The sequence below is a fragment of the Callorhinus ursinus genome, unplaced genomic scaffold, assembly GCF_003265705.2.
Source record: "Callorhinus ursinus isolate GAN/ISIS: 27379988/994484 unplaced genomic scaffold, GSC_fseal_2.0 scaffold83, whole genome shotgun sequence".
Lineage (NCBI taxonomy): Eukaryota > Metazoa > Chordata > Mammalia > Carnivora > Otariidae > Callorhinus > Callorhinus ursinus.
This window is the reverse complement of record NW_027397145.1, coordinates 1210789-1235453: the sequence shown is the minus strand read 5'-3', so window position 1 is coordinate 1235453 and position 24665 is coordinate 1210789. Positions and strand designations below refer to the sequence as shown.

General features: G+C 39.9%; 1 protein-coding gene across 1 annotated transcript in view; it reads left to right on the top strand.

Moving 5' to 3' along the window:
• The window catches only part of UBE2D2 (ubiquitin conjugating enzyme E2 D2), a 59332-nt gene that overhangs the window by 4953 nt on the left and 29714 nt on the right, over positions 1-24665 (top strand). The window lies entirely within an intron of this gene.

Genomic DNA, 24665 nt, shown 5'->3' with positions numbered 1-24665 from the left:
TCCCTTCCCCCTGCTCATGCTCTCTCTCTCAAATAAATAAAATCTTTTTAAAAAGTATTATTTTAAAATACTGTACTGTAAGTGTTATGGTAAAGTGAATTCCTGTAAAAATGGCAAAACAAATTATCAAATTGTTCTGTGGAGTACTGTGAACTTTAATAAATGGTTGACTGAAAATGGCTGTTTGAACTAGATCTATCTTAGAAGGCAGAGATACCTTCTTACTCCAAAAGATAAGGTTCTTAGACTCTCTGGAAAGATTTTTTTTTTTTCCATTAAGAAATGATTCTTTGCTTTACCTAAGTTCATTGGATTGAGAAACTTTCTTTGGCTCTTCCAGGTTGCTATTTAAATGTTAATTTAAACAGCCATCCATTGAAGGATAACTGTTAATCTAGGTTTGCTTTAAACTCTGTGTGTATACTGTACTGCTGACTGACAAGGAGGAAGTTTTGACAAAGTCCAATTCTGGATATTTTAGTCCAGAGAGAGGGCTGCTAAAATATCCTAGGCAGTTCCCAGGATAGGAATACCTGACTCATGCCTGATGCTGCCAGGAACCTCTGCAGCCTCATCCCAGAAATGCAGAAGCATACTTGTTTTTCTGTAGAAATAAAGTTTTGGTGGTTAGATTCCCAGGCTAACCTTCAAAATCATATTTAACTGTGACATAGGAAAATAAAGTACCATTTGTTCTTCTGTCTCAGAGTCAAGTGAGAGTTCAATTAATAGAATCATAAAATATTAGAACTGCAGCACATCTCAGAGCTACTGTCTGAAAAGGCCATGTGACTTTCTAGGGCTGGATCAAGAACCTGGGTTTCTTTTTTTTTTTTTTTTTAAGATTTTATTTATTTATTTGAGAGAGAGAGAGTGAGAGATAGCACGAGAGGGAAGAGGGTCAGCGGGAGAAGCAGACTCCCTGCTGAGTAGGGAGCCCGATGCGGGACTCGATCCTGGGACTCCAGGATCATGACCTGAGCCGAAGGCAGTCGCTTAACCAACTGAGCCACCCAGGCACCCAAGAACCTGGGTTTCTTGACTATGTCCAGTGTCTTTTCTGTCAGACAGTGTACCTTCATGTAGCTGTTAGATACGTAAATCCAAGGATGCAGTCTTTTTCTTTTGTTCAAACAATTGGGTATTCAGACTGTGCCTTGGAACCAGAAGATCTTTTCCTCAACATCTCTTTTTATTATTGAAGAGGTGTGTATGAACTCCCTTAAAACTATACAAAGTTTGGATGTTCTGTCCTCCATATATCTTCCATCAGAGTTAAATGGGTTTTTTAATCTCTGCATGATTAAGAATCACTTTTTTTTTTTTTAAAGATTTTCTTTATTTGACAGAGACACAGAGAGAGAGGCAACACAAGCAGGGAGAATGGGAGAGGGAGAAGTGGACCTCCTGAGGAGCAGGGAGCCCAATGGGGGGCTCGATACCAGGACCCTGGGATCATGACCTGAGCCAAAGGCAGACGCTTAATGACTGAGCCACCCAGGTGCCCTGAGAATCACTGTCTTATGTCCTTAAACACTCTGTTTTAATGTGAGTTGATGGCCCAGTTACCTATTCTAAAGAGAAAATAGAAATCTTCTATGTGAATTCTTCCAGATTTCCTTTGAGGCCTTTAAGAACAAAAACTAAACTCTATAGCTACCATCTTTATAGTAATCACTCAGTTTCAGAATTACTGAATCTTCTGAACAACCCTGTGAGAATTCTGTTCTCCCCAGGTTAGATGGGAAAACAAACACTTGGAGAAGTAAATGAATTTGCCTATGATTATATGATATGGTAAGAAGAGCCAAGATTCAGATTCATGCAGTCTTGACTCTAGCCAGCCATTACTCCAGATGTACCTTAGTCATCACTGTTTTTCCTTGCCTCTGCAGAAGCTATACTTTTCCCTTTGTCAAGCTAACTTATGCTTTTCTATTCTTCCTGCCAGGTCCTTGCTCTTGAGTATTTTTCTCCGCTCTCCTAGTTCCAGTCTCTTTTAAGTCCCCTCAGCATCCAAGCTTATTCAAGATTACCGCATCCTGAAAAAAAAAAAAAACCAACAACAAAAAACTTTTAACTTCCCTAGTCCACTATAGCTGATTCCTTCCTCTTCTTTATCCCTCCCATCTCTGGCATTTCAGTGCCAAAATTCTTAAAAGAATAGTCTATTCACTGTTCTGGGACTGCTTAGTAAGACATTTACTTAATTGCCAGATTCAGTGGACACTTCCTCAGTTTTTATTTAATTTTTATAACAGTCACGTTGTTATCACTCATTTCCCTGAGCTTCTGAAGATAAACTGCTGTCTCCTTCATATGCAGTGTTTCCCAACTTTATTAAAATGCTTTTCAAACTAATACTATTGATGGATACAAATAAGAGTTTGTGAAACAGTGTACACTTGGATTAAGATTGACAGGTCCTGGGTAAATTAATTAAAATATGTGATCAAAATATAATATCAGAAGCACAAAATTTGGTAAATTAAGAAAATATATTAAAATGAAACATCGTCATTTTGTTGTGAAGGAGCAAACTAAAAATTGTATTTTTTTTTAAGGGTTTTATTTATTTATTTGACAGAGACAAAGCGAGAGAGGGAACACAAGCAGGGCAGGGGGGAGTGGGAGAGGGAGAAGCAGGCTCCCCGCTGAGCAGGGAGCCCGATGCGGGGCTCGATCCCAGGACCCTGGGATCGTGACCTGAGCTGAAGGCAGACGCTTAACGACTGAGCCACCCAGGTGCCCCATAAAAATGGTAATTTTCTTAAATGATAAAAGAGATCTTCATCAAGGACTGCATTAAATGTGTTACTGTATATTGTTTTCATTACGGTATAATATGAAAATTTGTTTCAAACAGGTGCACCGAAGCAAAAGAATACAAATATATATTTGGCAGTATTTGTGCAGTTAGGCTATTATCAACATTAATTGTCTCACGGGTAGATGTAGACGGGTCACCTAATTAAAAAAGATATGCTTTGCTCATGTTTATTTCAAAATAATTTTATTTGGGAGACTTAAGAATCAAAAGACTTTTTCTTTTTTTAATAAAGAACTTTTTTTTTTTTAAGATTTTATTTGACAGAGAGATAGAGCCAGACAGCACAAGTGGGGGTTGGTTTGGGGGGGATGGCAGAGGGAGAGGGAGAAGCAGGCTCCTCAGGGCTCAATCCCTGGTTCCCCAGGATCATGACCTGAGCTGAAGGCAGACACTTAACCGACTGAGCCACCCAGGCACCCTCAAAGGACTTTGTCATTTTAAACTTCCATATTTTAGGGACGCCTGGGTGGCTCAGTCGGTTAAGCACCTGCCTTCAGTTCAGGTCATGAACCCAGGGTCCTAGAATCGAGTCCCATATTGGGCTCCTTGCTCAGGGGGAGTGAACTGCTTCTCCCTCTGCCTGTTGCTCCCCCTGCTTGTTTTCTTCTCTCTGACAAATAAATAAAATAAAATAAAACAATTTTCTTTTTTTTTTAGGGGCACCTGGGTGGTGCAGTCAGTTAAGCATCTGACTCTTGGCTCAGGTCATGATCTCAGTGGTGGTGGGATCAAGCCCTTCATCATCAGACTCTGTGCTCAGAGTAGAGTCTGCCTGAGTGTCTCTCTACTTCCCCTCTGTCGTCCCCCCTCCCCTTTGTGTTCTCTCTCTCTCTGGAATAAATAAAATCTTTAAAAAAGAACTTTCATATTCTAGTTATAAACCTATGAGGAATGGGTTAGTATAGTAGGAATACTTAGTATATAGTAAGCTTTGATTAAATCTCAAATGTATATTAAATTAGGACAAGAAAATAGATCAGTGGAGTCAAATAGACGATAATACCCGTGATTAAATGCTGTTTATGCATCACAACACAGATGGACATCTTTTGCTTTGTGTTTTAATGTCTTGAGGCAAATTATTGCCTTAAATCTGTAGAAATATGTAGTATTTCTTAAAAGCATGTGTTAAAAGTGGATAAAATTTAGGACAAAAAATATTGCCACCTTTATTCCTGTAATACATATTAGTGTTTCATGAGAAATACTGCTGTAATTCAAACAGTTCTAATTGATCCTTTTCAGAATCATTTTCCTTTAGTGTTTGTGCTTTTCCTTATACAGAGAATGTCTTCTCACCCCACCCCTTCCTCTGAATTCTTTATTCATCCTTGCAGACCTAAGAGAAAATGGCTTTTCTGTGTAGCATGCCCCAGGCATGCAGGCAGTAGAGTTCCACTGTAGAACTATTTCTTAGTATGTAGACATGATTGATTATTCTCCTTCTCTGGACTGAGCTCTCCTGGGCAAAGTCCTTGTTTTACTCATTATATTCCCAGTATCTGATGCATAGTAGGCATTCAGTTTTTGTCAGCAACATTCAGTGAATGCTGACAGCAAGTGATATGGTAGAAAAAAAAGTAGGATTTTGGAGTAACATGCCTATTGAGTCATGTGCTAGCGTCCTTGTCTATAGAGTGAAGGTAGTGTCACCCTGAAAACCTGTGGGGGATGAGTAGAAAGGAAATATGGACTATATAAAAGGTAGTTTTTAATATTAGTTGTTAACATGATGTCTCATCGACCCTAAATACTTTAATGTATATTTCTTAGAAACAAGGACATTCTGCCACATTATCACAATATAGCGTTCAAAATTAGGACATTTCCATTTAGATCTTACTGCCATATAAGTCCTCAGACCCCATTCAGGTTTGCCACTTGTTTTATAGGAAAGGATCCAATCCAGAGTTCCTTGTTCCACTTTGTTATCTATCTGTGGTCTCTTTTAATTCCTTAGTCTTTTCTTGGCTTCATAACTGACACTTTTCAAACATTAGAGTCCAGTTGTTTGCAGTGTCCCTCAGTTTGGGTTTTTTTCGTTATGATCAGATTTAGGTCATGGGTCTTTGGCAGGAATGTGACAGAAGAGATGTTATGTTGCTCTCTTTCCATCCTATCAAGTGGTGTGTGATTTTGGTTGGATTCTTTTCGTTGCATCCTGTCAGGTGGTATGCAATTTCAATTTGACCCATTACTGAGAATTTTCACTTCCATCACTTGATTAAGGTAATGTCTACCAGTGTTCTCTACTATAGAGTTAATTCTTTTTTTCTTTGTAATGAATAAGTAATTTGTTGGGAGGTACTTTGAGAATATGTACTTATCCTACTTGTATTATTTATATATTGCTATAGAAGAAAGTACCCCCAAACTTAAACATTTACTATCACACAGCTTCTGAAGATCAGAAATCTGAGAATGGCTTATATCTAGATGATTCTGGCCCAGAGTCATTTTTGAGGTTGCAGCCAAGCTGTTGCCTGAGGCTGCAGTTCTCTGAAGGTTGGAGGATCCCCTCTAAGCTCACTTCCATGGTTGTTGGCAGATCTCAGTTCCTTGTGGGTTATTGGACTAAGGGATTCATTTCCTTCCCACATGGGTCTTTCCATAGAGCTGCCTGAGTATGCTTAAGACATGGCTTCCTTTAGAGAGAGTGCAAGAATGAGCAACCACAGTAGCTTTTATAACCTAATCTCAGAAGTGATGTACTATCACTTTTGCCATATTCTGTTGGTTTCAGAGACCACTCCTGGTACAAAGTGGGAGAGATGACTAAAGGGTATGAGTACGAGGAGTCAAGGATCATGGGGAGCTATTTTGGAGTCTGGGTACCACACCGTTATGCAAAAGTTTTAACTTACTCATTTTTAAATGTCTGTTTGTATGGACTCATGATTTCCTGTGTTATTCAGGTAGGTTATAATAATTTATTATTTATTTTAATGCTCAAGTTTTCATTTCTTTTTTTTTTCCCCCCTCATCATTCTTTGAGTACTTTGTTTTGGTACCACAAGATATCTCTGGCTTTTTCTTTTTTACCCTGCTCTAGCCTTGTAATTATATATTTTTCCAAGGATTCCTAGTTCTGTTTACTGGAAAATGGTATTTAGAAATCAAGATCTGGATGCTAGGTGTGCTCATTGCTCTTGGAATCTCACTGCTTTCAGGGTTTCTCAGTGTAATCAGTAGATGTAGTTAGGGAATATGTGTATGTATATACAGATACATACATACAGTACACACATTTCCATGTATACTTACTTTTCTCTTTATATATAAAAAAACCCATGAGATCACACTGGTACTTCTAATCCCGTCTATTATCATAGAGTTCGCTCTATATTTCTTCCTTTCAGTATTCCTTTTTTTTTTTTAAGATTTATTTGGGGTGGGGAGGGGCAGAGGGAGAGAGATGTCAAGCAGAATCCCCACTGTGGAGCCTGATGTGGGCTCGATCCCACAACCCTAAGATCATGATGTGAGCTGAAATCAAGAATCAGACACTAAACAGACTGAGCCATCCAGGCACCCCCCCTTTTGATATTCCTAATTCTTTTCTGACAGTGAGAAACCTGGCTTCTGTTATTCTTTATATATTTACTCATTTGATCAATTTCCCAGTATATAATCAACCTCCCACCGCTATAGTGCACCTGCATAGATACCATTCTTGTTCTCCCTTCCCTGGGGATGCCCTTAATTGTCCTGACTTGGACATCCTGCACTGGGTCATGCCCATCCTCTTGTAGATGCTCTCAGAATTAAAAAAATAATAATAATAAAATAAAGGGCTTCTTATTTGGCATAAATATTTAGATAAAAACTATTTAAAGTAATAGTGCCAATAATGTAGAACATTACTTAAAATAGATACAGGAAGTTCAACCCAGTAATTGTAACCACATAGCATTTTTTCCAGTTAGGGAATATGGCCCTTCCTTCCTTCCTTCCCTCCCTCCTTCTCTTCTTTTTGCTTCAGTTTTATACCTTTATTTGATAATTAGCCATTAGTTCTCATCTACATTAACTGTTTGTAGATTTTTGAAAGTGGTGGGGTGCCTGGGTGGCTCAGTTGGTTAGGCAGCTGCCTTCGGCTCAGGTCATGATCCTGGAGTCCCGGGATCGAGCCCCTCATCGGGCTCCCTGCTCAGCAGGGAGTCTGCTTCTCCCTCTGACCCTCCCCCCTCTCATGTGCGCTTGCTCTCTCTCTCTCTTTCTCTCATTCTCTCTGTCTCAAATAAATAAAATCTTAAAAAAAAAAGTGGTGACAGGTACATAGGGAAGCAATGTATAGAGCTTGTTTGGCGAATCTTCATCCTCGTTATGTTTTCTGGACAACTGCACACAGATATGGTATTGAACATTCCTTATTCCTTTGGCCCAGATAGCTTTGTTGAGCCTGGTATCAGTGTGCACATCTGGAGTTCCCATCTCCATCATGGCAAGTTTCCAGATCTCTCTACATTCCCAAGGGGCTTGCTTTTTGAAACCCACTCCATTGATGCGCTTGTGAATGTTGATGGTATATTATCAGGTCACTACCTTATTGGTGGCAGAATGGGCCTTCTTGCCACCCTTCTTTACGGGAGCCATTCTGCCAGGCCCTGGTTGGAAAGGGAAAGCACAAGGTATTGTGGGGTGGCCTTTTCTACAGCTATTCTTGGAGTAAACCAAGACCATAATTTTAATTTAGTGTTATTCTGAGCTAATTTTGATAACTCTGATATCCTGTATAAATACACTAATCTCTATTCTTAGAAATATTTGGAAACAATTGTAATTAAAGTCCTGAAACTTATCTTTTATTATGAAATACTTTATGCAAAAATATAAAAGATTTTAGGGCACCTGGGTGGCTCAGATGGTTATGCGTCTGCCTTTGGCTCAGGTCGTGATCCCAGGGTCCTGGGATCAAGTCCCGCATCAGACTCCCTACTCCTTGGGAGCCTGCTTCTCCCTCTGCCTCTCTCTCTCTCTCTCTGTCTCTCGTGAATAAATAAATAAATAAATCTTTTAAAAAATATATAAAAGATTTTAGACACTGATATGATCGACACCTATGTACTTGCTATCCAGTTTAACATTCAGAAGAACTATCTAATTTAGCTCTGGTGTTAAAGTTTATTTAACACTAGAATCTAGTGTTAAAACAATAACTTCTCTCTTTTTAAAATATTTTTTTTATTGGGCACCTGGGTGGCTCAGTCAGTTAAGCATCTGCCTTCGGCTCAGGTCATGGTCTCAGTGTCCTGGGATGAGCCCCACATCAGGCTCCCTGTTCATCAAGGGGTCTGCTTCTTCCTCTCCCTTTACCCCTCTGCCTGCTTGTGCTCATTCTCTCTCTCAAATAAATAAAATCTTTAAAAAAAATATATATATATATATATATGTTTTAAGTAAACTCTGCCCATCTTGGGGCTTACACTCACAACCCTGAGATCAAGAGTTGCACACTCCATGGACTGAGACAGCCAGGTGCCCCGATAGCTTCTCTTTTTAATTTATGAGCTTAGCATCTTTGCATCTTTAGAACTATTATTTATGTTTTGATAAGGGTGGTTATTGTAGGTGACGGGGAATTGCTTGTGGAACCACCCCTACTTCACTTACTGCATTAAGGCAATAATACATCATCACTGAGTTTAGTAGTAGCCCAGTTTGGTAGTAGACCAGATTATTTGTGTCTTTTTTTTAAGATTTATTTATTTGAGAGAGAGAGAGAACACGCACAGAGGGAGAGTGAGACGGAGAAGCAGACTCCCCACTGAGCAGAGAGCCCGATGTAGGGCTCGATCCCAGGACCCTGAGATCATGACCTGAGCCAAAGACAGACGCTTAACTGACTGAGCCACCCTTGCACCCCAGATTATTTGTATCTTTAAGCATTGTGCTTCAGTTTTGTTGACTATAAATAGTAAAATCCACTTCGAAATTATTGAGCTTACCAGCAGTATGTCATACATATTTGTGAGCTCTTTTTAAAAGAGTGAATTCCCATGGTATTTAGTATATCTATTTCAAGGGTGATTTGAAACCATTTTCCAAATGTTTAAAATACTGATTAAATTGGTTTAAAACAAAAATTAGAATTCTTTCTCAAAACAGAAATAGTTATACTCTTTATTTTCATCACTAGGACAAATCTTGAATAAATAAAATCTGTTTAACTTGTAGGGGCAATCCCAAAACATGCTTATGCAGTAATTTATTTTTCAGTATACATGTCTTATTTTAGTTCCTCTTTTGTTGAATCTACAACTTGATGTGGAAATTAAATTGAATGAGGTCACATGCAGCATTAATATAAGGTTAAGAAAAATTGTTCAGACTTTGAGGAACAACTTGAAACCAGCAGTGTTTATTGGCGTTTGGAAAGGAGCTATTAGTTTCTTAGGCTGGATTGTAGACATGACCTGACCTGTAATCTTAGTCTGGGGAAGGCCACTACTGTGGCACTGTTTTTACTTTTACAGTCAGTATTTTCATTGTCTCTTAGCTTCCAGTATTGCTGTTAAGTCCAAAACTATTCTGATTCCTGATCCTATATATGTGGTCAGTTTCCTTTCTGGAAGCTTATAGGTTTTCTTTGTCCCACATGTGGGAAATTTTATAGGTGGTGGTGTAGGTCAATTTTCATTTGTTTTGCTCAAAATTCAGTTGGTCTTTTTGAAATTTATCTTATAAGATTTATGTATTTGGGGTGGGGCAGAGGGAGAAGGAAAGACCATCTTTTTTTTTTTTTTTTTTAAGATTTTTATTTATTTGACAGAGATAGAGAGCACAAACAGGGGGAGTGGCAGGCAGAGGCAAAGGGAGAAGCAGGCTCCCTGCAGAGCAGGGGGAGCCTGACGTGGGACTCGATCCCGGGACTCTGGGATCATGACCTGAGCCGAAGGCAGTCGCTTAACCAACTGAGCCACCCAGGAGCCCAGGAGAGACCATCTTAAGCAGACTCCACACTGAGTGGGGAGCCCTACATGGGGCTAGATCTCATGACCCTGAGATCGTGACCTGAGCCAAAACCAAGAGTCGGAGGCTTAACCCACTATACCACCTAGGTGCCCCTCTTCCTTTTTTTTTTAAAGATTTTATTTATTTATTTATTTGGCAGAGAGATAGAGCCAGAGAGCACAAGTAGGGGCTGGGGGTGGGGGAAGGCAGAGGGAGAAGGAGAAACAGGCTCCCCGATGAGCAGGGAGCCCGATGTGGGGCTTTGTCCCAGGACCTGGGATCATGACCTAAGCTGAAGGCAGATGCTTTACCAACTGAGCCACCCAGGCGTCCCTCCTCTTCCTTTTTTAAAACTGTTACTGGATGTTAGACTTCCTGGACTCCTCTCCCCCTGCTCCCCCCACACCCTTTCTACTCACATGGATTTCCCTATTCTGGACAGTTTATATAAATGGAATCATACAGTATGTGACCTTTTGTGTCCGGCTGTATCCAAGTTACAGTTGATAGAAACTATGTCCAAGTTACAGTATGTATCAGTACTTAATTCTTTTTTTAAGACAGAGAGAGAGAGAGAATGTGGGTGTGTGAGGGTAGGGGGGAAGGGAGGGGCAGAGGCAGAGGGAGAGGGAGAGAGAATCTTAAGCAGGTTCCACAGGAGAGCTGGAGGTGGATGCTGGGCTCAATCTCAAAACCGTGAGATCCTGACCTGAGCTGAAATCAAGAGTCAGACACTTAACCAACTGAGCCACCCAGGCGTCCCCTTAATTCCTTTTTATGACCGAATAATGTTCTTTTGTATAGGTATACCACATTTTCTTTTTTCCATTTATCAAATGATGGGCATTTGGGTTGTTTCCTTTTTTTTTTTTTTTTTTAACTGTTAAGAATGATGCTTCTACGAACAGTATTTTTCAGATACTTTCAATTTTTGTCTGAACATATACTTCCATTCTTCTTGGATATATACTTAGGAGTGGAATTGCTGGATCATGTGGTAATTCTGTGTTTAACATTTTGGGTTTTTTGGGGGGGGATTTATTTATTTGAGAGAGAGAGTGTGTGCACTTGGGCACATGTGAGTAGTGTGAGGGCCAGAAGGAGAGGGAGAGAGAGAATCCTTAAGCAGACTCCCTGCTGAGTGCGGAAACCTTCACGGGGCTCCATCTCACAAGCCTGAGATCATGACCTGAGCTGAAACCAGGAGTCAGAAGCTCAACCCACTGTGCCACCCAGGTGCCTCCCCCTCCCGCCATGTTTAACTTTTTGAGGAATAAACAGGCTGTGCTACTATTTTACATTCCCACCAACAGTGTATGAGGTTTCCAGTTTCTCTACGTCATCATCAACACTTGTTGCTTTATTATTTTGATTATAGCTTTCCTAGTAGGTGTCAGGTGACATATAATAGTGGTTATGATTTGCATTTCTCTTAATTACTGAATGATACTGAGCATTTCTTCATGTGTTCATTGGCCATATTTATATCCTCTTTGGAGAAAAGTATATCCTTTGCCCATTTCAAAATTGGATTGTCTTTATTGTTGAGCTATAAGAATTCTTTGTATATTCTGTATATTAAACCATTATCAGATAATTGATTTGCAGAATTTTTCTCCCATTTGTGGGTTGCCTTTTCACTTTCTTCATGGATATACAGAAGTTTTAAATTTTAATGGAAGTCCAGTTTATCTAATTTTTCTTTTGTTGCTTGTGCTCTTGGTGTCATAGCTAAGGAGTTGTATCCAAGGATACAAAGATTTACATTTATGTTTCCTTTTAAGAGTTTTATAGTTTTAGCTCTTACATTTAAATCTTTGATCTATTTTTTCAGTTTTTTTTTAAAGATTTTATTTATTTGACAGAGAAACAGCGAGAGAGGGAACTCAAGCAGGAAGTGGGAGAGGGAGAAGCAGGCCTCCCGCTGAGGGGAGAGCCCGATGTGGGGCTCGATCCCAGGACCCTGGGACCATGACCTGAGCCGAAGGCAGACTCTTAACGATTGAGCCACCCAGGCGCCACTGATTTCAGTGGTATTAAGTACACTCATACTGTTGTACAGCTGTTACCATCATCCATCTCTAGAACTCTTTTCACCTTTCAAAACTGAAACTATACCCATTAAACAATAACTCCCTTGCTCTTTCTCTCCATCCCCTGGCAACCTTCCTTCCACTTTTTGTCTCTAGGGTTTTTGACTAGGTTCTTCATATAATTGGAATCATACAGTATTTACCTTTGTGTGACTTTCTTCTTTCACTTTAGCACGGTATTCTTAAAGTTCATCCATGTTGTCAATATCCTTCCTTAAGGTTAAATAATACTCCATGCCACATTTTACCTATCCATTCATCTGGTGATGGACACTTGGGTTGTTTACGTGTTTTAGCTATTTTTAGCTATTCTGAGTAATGCTTTTAGGAACATGGGTGTACAATATCTCTTCAAGACTCTGCTTTCAGTTATGTAGGTTTATACCTAGAACTGGAATTGCTAGATCATATGGTAATTCTATTTTTAATTTTCGGAGAAACTGCCATACTGTCTTCCACAGTGACTTGTATCATTTTACACTCCCCACCAATACAAGGGTTCTAATTTCTGTACATCCAGCCAATACTTGTTACTTTGTTTTTTTTTGTTTTTTTGTTTGTTTGTTTGGGTTTTGTTTTTTTTAATAATAGCCTTCCTGATGGGTGTGAGATTGTGGTGTCTGGTCCATTTTTAGTTAATTTTTGTATATGTTGTGAAGTAGGGGTCTAGGTTCATCTTTTGCATGTGAATATCCAGTTGTCATAGAACCATTTGTTGAAAAGACTATTCTTTTCCCCAAGTGAGTTTGACAACTGTGTAAAAAACCAGTTGGCCATAGATGTATGGGTTTATTTCTCAACTTTCTGTTCCATTGATAAATATGTCTATTCTTATGTCAGACTGTTCTTATGTCATACTGTCTTGAATACTATGGCTTTGTATTGTTTTAAAATCCTTGGGGCACCTGGATGGCTCAGTCGTTAAGCGTCTGCCTTCGGCTGAGGTCATGATCGAAGGGTCTTGGGATCGAGCCCTGCATCGGGCTTCCTGCTCCGTGGGAAGCCTCCTTCTCTCTCTCCCACTCCCCCTGCTTGTGTTCCCTCTCTCGCTGTGTCTCTGTCAAATAAATAAATAAAATCTTAAAAAAATAAATAAAGTAAAATCCTTAAGTGTGAGTCTTCTAAATTTATTATTTTCCAAGATTGTTTTGGTCTTTGGGTCTCCTGCATTACTATATGAATTTAAGGATCACCTTGTCATTTCTGTAAAAAAAAAAAAAAGGGGGGGGAGCATTTGGAATGTTGATAGAAATTACATGGAATCTGTAGATCAAGTTGGGGGAGTATTTGGATTAGTCCTCCTATATTTTCTATTTTCCATCTTTGTCTTTTATCTATTTCGTAGAAGACTTTCTCATTCTTAGTATGTTTTAAGGATTTTGCTCTTCTTTCATGGAAGCAATAACTTCTCTTACCTTTTAGGATATTCATGATAGTTTTTCTTTTGTTTTGACTTTTTCTCTTTGCATGGTCTTTGTTTTCCTTTGCTTTTTTCTATACATTGTTTTGGTGTTTATCTTTCATGTTGAAGATGAATGATCAGATGGCTGATTTCTTGTCATTTATACTTATTCGGATTGGAGTGCTAAAAAATTAATGAAAAAGTCTGAGCATATAGGGGTGAGGTTTGGCAACTGTGGAGTTCAGTTTACGGTTTGCTGGCTGGGCTATTTCTCTGGATGAACTATTAACATCAATGAATTGTAAAGCTCTTTATCTTGTGCTGGTCACATTTTCCTGAGGATCTTGTAATCTCCTGCCTAGACAGTACAGGCCCAGCTTCCAGTTTTCTCAGAACCACTGGAAACAAAGTTTGTATGTCAGTGTTCACTCAACCTTCCTATTTTTTGTACATCATCCATCCCCTTGATTGTGCTTATAGTCTCCCATTCCTGAGACTTTCTGTTTTGTTCTTTCCAGAGAACAAACCTCTAGCCTGTGGCTTGAGAGGAGAGGCATTCACTGGAGGAGTCCAGAGTCAAGGAAATGATCTAGACATCACTCTTACTAGTTTTAAGTTTTAAAATTTTATCTTTATTATTTTTAAGATTTTTATCCATAAATAACATTACTTAGTTGTCAAAATTTATATAGATGTTATGGAAATGTATACATTTTAAATAACATGCTTTTCCAGTGAATACAAATATACCAACAATATATTTTTTAAAATTTATTCCGCTGTGATAGGCATTGTTTCCAAGTTTTTGCTGCTACAGACACTGAAACATCAACATTGGTGCACATAGATGAAGGTTTCTTTTTATAGTCAGTAGAGTTGTTTGGTTATAGAGTGTGAGCCTTTTCATTTTGGTAAGATACTGAGGAATTGTTTTGCAACGTTTTTAGACACCCAGCTAACAAGGTACAAGAGTTTCTAATTAACTTTCTTTTAAAATTTACCTTATTATGAATATAACACACTATAGAAAAATGCACAAAGTAGATGTCTAATAAATTTCCAAGCACCCCATCACCCATCATTTTGTGTTATTTCTCATTTAACTCTTCCACCCTCACTGGATTATTTTTGAAGTCAATCCCAAATATCACATCATTATATCTGTAAATAATTCAGATGTATTACTAAAAGATAAGTCAGTGGTTTTCAACTCTGGGTGATTTTGCCCACTAAGTGACATTTGGCATTGTTTGTAGACATTTTTGGTTGTCACAACTGGGAGGCTACTGGTGCTACTGGCATTTAGTAGGTAGAGGCTAGGGAGCTGTTAAACATTCTACAATGCATAGGATAGCTTCCAACAACAAAGAATTACCCAGCCTAAAATGTCAGTATTGCCCAGATTGAAAAACCCCGAGATAAGAACTCTTTAAAAATCATGTACATGATATAGTTACAACATCTTTTTTTTTAAGATTTTATTTTAAGTAATCTCTGCCCCCAACATTCATCACTCTTGCCTTTTACTTTCCCAAAATTTTGTTGCTATTGACTCTTCTCCCATTCTTTGTCCTCTAGTGGGTTTAAGCCTTTTAAAAAAAAGGTGTTGACTCCTTAAATATAGAAAACAAATAGATGGTGACCAGAGGGGAGGTGGGTCAGGGAACGGTTGAAATAGGAGTTGGGGATTAAGAGTACACTTATCTTGATGAACACTGAGTAATATATAGAATTGTTGGATCTCTGTATTATACACCTAAAAGGAATATAACACTGTATGATTACTATGCTGAAATTAAAAAATTTTTAAAACTCTGTTGACTCCTTTAATAGAATTTTGGAGAGAGTAAAAGTTACATGTTCAATCTGTCATTTTGCCTGAAAGTTTGAGGTACTTCCAGTGGTTTTACTATATATCTTTCTAAATACATGGTATATTGTTAGACCAAAATCTGTATTTCTAGGAATTGTAACTTAAATAGGTACTTCAAAAGTCATAAAGTATAGAAACTCTGTAGATCTAATTATTTTTATGTAGCAGATGAAAGTATTGGACATTTACAGTATTCTTCATGATTTTCTTCTAGATCAATATATAACATTTAAAAATGGCTGTCTTCTATATTTAGCTAAGATGGCGAGCCTATTATTTACTTCATTTGAGGTTTTAGATGAATATTTATATCTACCAAGAATATTGTTTGGTGTTGTAAAGGACCCTGGATAATTTATTAGGATGTCAAATCTGGAGGGAAGTAGAAGTGGATCACTGGAAATAAACTACTTTTATCATAACTTCCTACCCTTAACACAGTTTTAAAATATTAACAATTTTTCTTTTCAGCAAGTAGCTTTTGGTAACAAGGCAGTTGTGGGTTGGGTTTTTTTATTATTATTGTTTTAGTATTTAGCAGAATTAGAAATTTGTGACTGTTTTGGGGCACATGGGTGGCTCAGTTGTTAAGCGGCTGCCTTTGGCTCAGATCATGATCCCAGGGTCCTAGGATGGAGCCCCGCATCGGGCTCCCTGCTCAGCGGAGAGCCTGCTTCTTCCTCTGCCTGCTGCTCCCCCTGCTTGTGCATGCTCTCTCTCTTTCTCTCTGACAAATAAATAAAATCTTAAAAAAAAAAAACTGCGATTGTTTTGCTGAGAGACTGCTGTGGTAATAATTGGCAAGATCTATTATTCAGAGTCCTATTTTTTTTTAAAGATTTGTTTATTTTAGAGAGAGCATGGGGGAGGGGCAAAGGGGGAGAGAGAGAGAGAGAGATTCCCAAGCAGACTCCCTGCTGAGCATGGAGCCCAACGTGGGGCTTCATCTCATGACCCCAAAATCAAGAGTCGGACGCTTAATCTTAACCGACTGAGCCACCCGGGTGCCCCAGTGAGGGAGTTTTTTAAAAGTTAGATTGTGTCCTTCTCTGTATCCCTTCCCTTATCCCCCTCACCCCCATCATCTTCCTGGTTTCCTAATCTCAGGTTCTGACACTACCACCCGACCTCTGTCAAAGCCAGATAGCAACAAGGAATCAATCTACTCTTTCTCCTTTATCCTCATGCCTTTTGCTCTTTATGCTCAGATCTGTTTTCTTACCTTCCTCTACTTTGCTCTTCCTGCAGAAGGCAAGCTACCTTTCTCAAGCTCCCTTGCCAACCAGCTCCTAGTCAGGCTTGGCCAGTGGGGATAAGAAGACCAGGGGAGGGCATTTCTTCTCTCTCTCTGCTTGAGATGACTGCATCTCTTTCATGGTCCAGCTCCCTCTAGGCAGTCACAGCCCCTGGGTTCTGATGATATGACCTGCTTCTTTGGTTCCTCCAGTCTCAGGGATAGTAGCCCTGCTCTTCTTAATCTCGGGGTTTCCAACTGTTTCCTATTAGCCCTTTCATTTTTCTAACACCTTCAAAAATAGTTCCCCTGGGGTGCCTGGGTGGCTCAGATGGTTGGGCATCTGCCTTCGGCTCGGGTCAGATCCCAGGGTCCTGGGATCGAGTCCCGCATCAGGCTCCCTGCTCCTTGGGAGCCTGCTTCTCCATCTGCCTCTCTCTCTCTCTCTCTCTGTCTCTCTCTCTCTCTCTGTCTCTCATGAATAAATAAATAAAATTAAAAAAAAAATAGTTCCCCATGTTAAATTTCTTCTGTGAAACTCACTGGCATAGGTTCTGCTTTCCTGATTAGATGCTGACCAATGGAGTCCTCTGTATCCAATTAGTGACTGTGCCTTGCCAATTTTTGTCTCTGTTTCTCTTCATCCCTTTCTCAGTGCCCTAATTCAGGCCATCATCTCTCACCTGGACTAATCTATTGTCCCCATTTCTAGTCTCTTGATTTTCAGTCTAGTTCCCTGTAAGTACTTTTCCACATGCTGCCAAAGCTAGCTTTCTAAAACACAATCACCTTACTGTGACCTTGTTACTGACCTTCTTAAAAACCCCAGAGTGGCTCTTTATCTCATACAAGAGCTATGAGCTCCTTTGCATGATGAACAAAGTTCTTCATAACCTCTTTACCCCTGCCAACTGCATCTCTGGCTTCTCAGTCTTCTGATAACACCGAATTGCTTATAACATTGGGTCACATACGCATTCACACATATGTATGCACCCAACTCCTCACACACAAACATCCTGCTTTTCCCCCTTTCTGGTGTTTTTCATATTGTTTCCTTCCTGCCTGTCTGGCTGACTAACTTTTCTTTAAAACTCAGCTCAAACATGTCTCTTCCAGAAAATTTCTGTGATGATCCAAACTGGGCTTCCTCTGAGCTTGAGTAGCATCTTGTGAATACTTTTATGAGTACAGTTACCATATTTTATTAACATACCCAGCTTATGCATCTCCTTTACCCACATGGAGTGCCTCAAGGGCCTTGACCATGCCTTCCTCATTCATCAGAGTCCTACTCTCTTTAGAGACTATATAGGGGTATTTATCAGTTAGCTTTGCTGTGTAATAAATGATTCCAAAGTTTAGTGCCTTAAAACAACAACTTACTATTTCTCAGCATTCTTTGGATTGATCAGGCAGTTTTGGCTCATGTATTGTCAGCTAGGTCTGACTGTGGTTGTATTCAGCTGTCACCAGAGTTAGAAGGTTCAAGAAGACCTCCCCCACGTGTCTGGAAACTTGATGCTCACTGTTAGCTGAAATGTACATTCCCAGCCCTCAAAGGGTCTTTCCAGCAAGATGGCCTGGACTTCTTATGTGATGGCTCAGAGCAAGAGAAGAAAAGTTGTCAGGCCTCTTAAACACTAGACTTAAAACTGACACAGTGTCATAATTTGCTCTACTTTTTTGGTCAACCAGGATGCTCGGCCAGCCTGGATTCTAGGGGAAGGGAAATGGATGATTTTTTTTTTTTTTTAAGAGAACGGGAGAGGGGAGGGGGGCAGAGGGAGAAGGAGAGAGAGAGAATCTCCAGCAGACTTTCCACTGAGCACAGCACTCAACGCAGGGCTTTATCTCACAATCCTGAGATCGTGACCTGAGCTGAAATCAAGAGTCAGTTGCTTAACCGACTGAGCCATCCAGGCGCCCCTAGATGTTTTGCTGATTAGAGGAGAGATTGTCGATAGCCATCTCTGGAGATTATATACTGCAGGGGAAATTGTCGTAAATGTTGTCTTAATATATTTACTTCTTAGATAAGGTCATGTGTTATAAATTTTTTTTTTTAAGATTTTATTTATTTGACAGAGACACAGCGAGAGAGGGAACACAAGCAGGGGGAGTGGGAGAGGGAGAAGCAGGCTTCCCGCTGAGCAGGGAGCCCGATGCGGGGCTCAGTCCCAGGACCCTGGGATCATGACCTGAGCCGAAGGTAGACGCTTAACGACTGGGCCACCCAGGCGCCCCTCATGTGTTACAAATTTAATTTAGTAGAATTTTTTTTGATTCATTAAAAAGAATTCTAATGGTTGAGTAATATTAAATTAACATTTTCCCAAATGTTAATTCAAAAAAGTTTTTCTGAAGGTTTGTTTAGCCAATCAGTAGTAGGAGGAAGGAAGGAGGAATAGATGAGAAGGGAAAGTCTTGTTGGAATAAAACCTAAAAATGTGATTGTTTTGAGGAAAAAGATAGTCATTTATTTATAGGGGCCTGTTTTTTTCCTGTCAGAATAACTTCCTAAATTGATTTAGTTATTTTTTTTCTCACCTTTACTGAAATAGACAAATAGATAAACTTAGACATTAACATTGTCTAGGTTTAAGGTATACACTGTTGATTTGATACACTTACATATTGCAAAATAATTACCACCATAGTGTTGGGTAACCATCCCCACATGTCACATAATTACCATTTCTTTCTTGTGGTAAGAACATTTAAGGTATACTCTTTTAGGAAGTTTTAAGTATATAATACGTTATTACTAACTGTAATCGCCTTGCTGTACATCAGATCCCCAGTTCTTGTTCATCCTATAACTGGAAGTACTCTAATCAGCATCTCCCCATTTGCTCCATCCTCTCCCTCCCCCAAGTTGCTTTGTGTAACCTAGTGCTGGGAGACTAAGAAAAGGAATTAAAAAGATAAAAGATAACTAGCATTTAAGTTCTAAAAAGCTATATAGGTATTGGAATTAAACTGTTTCTTGTAGCATTAAAATGTAATTACTAGGCTCTTTTGTGTTTTTTCACCTTATATTCTTTAAGTTTTTTCTGTAAGACTTTAAAAGCCTAAAGATCAAGGAGGTGGCTCTCTTCATGGTTGCCTGTCTGTTTGGAAATTGTTGGACAAAATTTGAATTACAGGGAGAAGGAATTTCATACTACCAGACTTGTTCCTACCAAAACTGTCACTTAACTCATGGTCTTGATAGCACATGTGTATTAAGAAACTTGAGGCTGCACCTGAAACTAATATTACACTGTATGTTAACTAGGGTTTTTTTTTTATTTTAAAGATTTTATTTATTTATATGACAGAGACACAGCGAGAGAGGGAACACAAGCGGGGGAGTGGGAGAGGGTGAAGCAGGCTTCCTGCCGAGCAGGGAGCCCAACGCAGGGCTCAACCCCAGGACCCTGGGATCATGACCTGAGCCGAAGGCAGACGCTTAACGACTGAGCCACCCAGGTGCCCCTAAATAGGGTTGTTTTGTTTTTTTTTTTAAGATTTATTTTAGAGAGAGAGAGAGTGAGTACAGGAGGAGGGAGAGAGGGAAAGAACCTCCAGCAGACTCCACACTGAGCAAAGAGCCTGTCGCAGGGCTTGATTTAACAACTCTGAGATTATGACCTGGGCTGGAGTCAAGAGTCTGAGGCCCAACCGACTGAGCCACCCAGGTGCCCCCAACTAACTAGAATTTAAGTAAAAACTTAAAAAACAAAAAGAAAGAAACTTGAGGCTGACTAGCTGTCTTTTTTTTTTTTACTTGATTCATAATGTTTTCATACTTTTCCTATTGTCATACCAAAGAACTGCTGCTCTGCTTGCTACCTCTCTTTGTTAATCTCAGAAATGCTCTCACAATCCTCAAGTACACCTCTGTAATGATTAGATGGGTTAAACATTCCCTGCAGGTTGCTTGGTCAGATCTGCCATGTTAAAAACTGCCTATGAGAGTTATGCTTTGTTCTTTTTTTTTTTTTTTTTAATATTTTTTTTAATTTTATTTATTTATTTCAGAGAGAGAGAGAATGAGAGACAGAAAGCACGAGAGGGAAGAGGGTCAGAGGGAGAAGCAGATTCCCTGCTGAGCAGGGAGCCCGATGCGGGACTCGATCCCGGACTCCAGGATCATGACCTGAGCCGAAGGCAGTCGCTTAACCAACTGAGCCACCCAGGCGCCCATGCTTTGTTCTTAATATCAGGAAGTATAAAATGTTCTTAAAACAGGTAATATGGGTGCCCGGGTGGCTCAGTCGGTTAAACGATTGCCTTTGTCTCAGGTTATGATCCCAGAGTCCTGGGATCGAGTTCCGGGTCAGGCTCCCTGCTCAATGGGGAGTCCCTCACTCCCTCCTCCTGTACTCCCTCTCCCTCTGCCCTTCCCCCTTTATCATGTGCTCACGCTCTCTCTCTCAAATAAATAAAATCCTTTAAAAAAATAAAACAGGTAATACTTAGTGGTCCCAAACCTTTCCCCAGCCTAACTATAGACTTGAATTTTGTCTGGCCTTTTCCCAACTCTTGCTGCTGATGAAGTGGAAATTCTTTTAGAGTGTGAGTTTCATCATTGGAAAACAGAAACTGTTCATTTTTCTTATGATGGTTCTGTAATATCTTCCCCCAAGACACTAATAAATGCTTCTATTACTGTGTAGAAGATACTTGATTAGATGGCATCTCAAGTGATTTCACTGTGGACAAAGAGCTCCTATCTCTAAGCTTACATAAAATGTAATTTTGAAAAGACATTTCTTCAGATGTACCTATTCACACTTTTGTTAATACTGTCTAGTGTCTAGTTTTGAAGGTTGGACTATTCCATAGAGACGTAAAAATCTTTTTCTGTCAGTTGGTATTTTGAATAACTTGGTTTGGGCCTTTTTTTTTTTTTTAGTGAATTGTATTTTCTGTGCCTTGATCATTACATGAGGCAGCTTTGCAAATATGTAGCCAGTCTTCTAGCATAGTAAAATTTAACAGTTTAGTTGACTTTGATCATCCATTTTATATCAGGGATTGTCAGTCTGTAGGAAGGCTGATTTAACTGGACAAATTCACCATTTTGAACTCCTGGGTTAGTGTTAGAGAACTTGTGAAATGGAAACTGACTATGCTTTGGGATAGAAGAGTAAAGTCTATGAGAAGTATTACTTTTAAATTTCAAGGATTTGGGGGCACCTGGGTGGCTCAGTTGGTTCGGCAACTGCCTTCGGCTCAGGTCATGATCCTGGAATCCTGGGATCGAGTCCCGCATCAGGCTCCCTGCTCGGCGGGGAGTCTGCTTTTCCCTCTGACCCTCCCCCCTCTCATGTGCTCTCTTTCTCTCATTCTCGCTTTCTCAAATAAATAAATAAATATCTAAAAAAAAAATTTCAAGGATTTGGGGTGTCTGGATGCCTCAGTTGGTTAGGCCTCTGCTTTTGGCTCATGTCATGATCCCAGAGCCCTGGGATTGAGCCCCGCATCTGACTCCCTCCTCACTAGGGAGTCTGCTTCTCCTTCTCTCGCTGCCTCTCCCCCCTTCTCGTGCTCTCTCACTCTCTCTCAAATAAATAAATGAAATCTTTAAAAATAAATAAATTTCGGGGCACCTTGATGGCTCAGTCATTAAGCGTCTGCCTTCAGCTCAGGTCATGAGGTCCTGGGATCAAGCCCCACATCTGGCTCCCTGTTCCACGGGAGGCCTGCTTCTCCCTCTCCCACTCCCCTCTCGCTCTGTTTCTCCCTGTCAAATAAATAAATAAATAAATTTCAAGGACTTACCAGTTCTAGGTTAACAGTTTTTATATATTTCAAAGCATCAGAGAACCAAAACTTAATCATATGCTACTTACTAAAAATAGTACATGTATTTTTTTAGGGTGTGGAGCATAGTTTTACAGAATATAATGGGACAGGGCACCTGGGTGGCTCAGATGGTTAAGCATCTGCCTTCGGCTCAGGTCATGATCCCAGGGTCCTGGGATTGACTCCCGCATCAGGCTCCCTGATCCTTGGGAGCCTGCTTCTTCCTCTGCTTCTCTCTCTCTCTCTCTCTCTCATGAATAAATAAAATCTTAAAAACAGTATAATGGGACATAAGATGTCATTTTTAACCTCTTTTTGAGGTCCCCATTGTTCTGCCACTGGAAGTAGCACAGAAATACACCAAGATAATTATATTAGTATCAGTTCATTTCCCTGTTTTCTGTAGCGTGGGACTGTGGTACAAGGTTATTGTTATGGAAAAGCGTGGTGGTGACCTTTGACAAAATAAGTTCTTTGGGTTTCTAGTTTGCTACATAGTTGTCAGTTGAGGTGGAATCAGCTGGTGGGGTGTACAAGATTCTGGTTACCTGAATGCTAGGAAGGGAGCTTTTCCTGACCTTCCAGCATTTTCTTTGGAGCAGCTTAGTGAGTGGTGGAATCTTTTGGCATAGGTGCTCCACTAATTGTCTATTAGCTCATAGACCCTTCCCATCTACCTGGCTATCTGCCACCCTCATTTTGGACATAGAGTACTGAAGAGCATTGACCACTGCTTTAGTAACTGAAAGGAGAGGAAATTTCAAACTCTGATAGGTACCCTGTATATAGTCTAACCTGCCCCGACAACCTAACTACCACTGCTCCTCAGCTCCAGGAGTTAACTCTTTTGCTTTTGGTACCATGTGTGCCTCCTTAATATTTTTGTCCCCCTACCTATTACCTAAGTAGTCTTCTAGAAGAGTTGTGCTTTCCCTGTCCTAACTCTGTCATTTACTAAGTCATTTTCTCCTTTGGCCCTGATTGCCAAAATCCTAAACTTGTACTTTGTTAGGTATAGGATCCCATGGCTGCAGTATCAGAGAATATTATTGCTTTTCCAAGTACTTTCTGATGCCATCAATTGAAAGATGTATCATTATTGTATATACAACTAAGAAAGAAAACATACTGCCAATTAAGCTGACATGCCATTGATTGTAATATGCAGTTGGATTTCAGATATATATATTTTTAAGTATCTTACAAAGAAAGATCGTGTTGTCTTTCTCCAGCTACTTACAATTACTTTGTGTAATTGTAACTATTCTTCAACAGACCCTCAGTGGGCGCTTCCAATGGACCAGGCATTGTGCAGAAAGCTGGAGGTCAAGTCCTTATTTTTCATTTAATGTTGAGAGACATTAAATAATCACACAGATAAAAATGAAGTAGGATGAGTTACTAAAGCAGCTTGCACTTCTCCATGATAGTATTTCACAAGAAATTGAATGGAAATGGGGAAATTTCCTAGAAGCACTTCTCCAAAGGCAACATTTGAGTGAAGCCTAAAGATGCATGAGGTGGGGGATACAGAGTGTGTAGTATTCCAGACAGACTGTTCCTAGGATCTTGGACTGGTTGAAATTTTTTTTTTCCAAGCTTTTTTTTTTTTTTTAAAGATTTTATTTATTCATGAGAGACAGAGAGAGAGAGAGGCAGAGGGAGAAGCATGCTCCCAAGGAGCAGGGAGCCCGATGTGGGACTTGATCCCAGGACCCTGGGATCATGACCTGAGCTGAAGGCAGACGCTTAACCATCTGAGCCACCCAGGCGCCCTTTTTTTTCCAAGTTTTGAAATGAGTAAATGGTAGTTCATAAAGATAAAATATGAAGTCTAGGGGCATCTGGGTGGTTCAGTTGGTTAAGCGACTGCCTTCAGCTCAGGTCATGATCCTGGAGTCCTGGGATCAAGTCCCACATCGGGCTCCTGGGTCCGTGGGGAGCGTGCTTCTCCCTCTGACCCTCTCCCCTCTCATGCTGTGTCTCTCTCTCAAATAAATAAATAAATAAAATCTTTTAAAAAAGTGTAGGAAAAATTCTTGATCTTCAATAATGAACAAAGAATATTGTCTTTACTTAGAACATTTCCATCTAAATGGTTGCTGCCAAAGTGCTCAAAGAAACTTCTTGTTCTTTGGTGTCATCCAGTCTCACCCAAAAATACCTGTTCCAGGGATGCCTGGGTGGCTCAGTTGGTTAAGTGTCAGCTCAGGTCATGATCTCAGGGTCCTGAAATCGAGCCCCACGTCAGGCTCCCTGCTCAGTGGGGAGTTTGCTTTTCCCTCTCCCTCTGTCTCTCCCACCCTACCCCCCCCACTCTCTCTCTCAAATAAATAAGTAAAATTTTTTAAAAAACCTGTTCCATTAAACTTCAGTAATTAATATATTTTGTATATCACTGTGGACTGTTTGGTGACATTATCATTGACTAAGCCAGATAAGACTAGACTTCCTCTGGAAGTTTATGCGCTTTTGTTTATCTT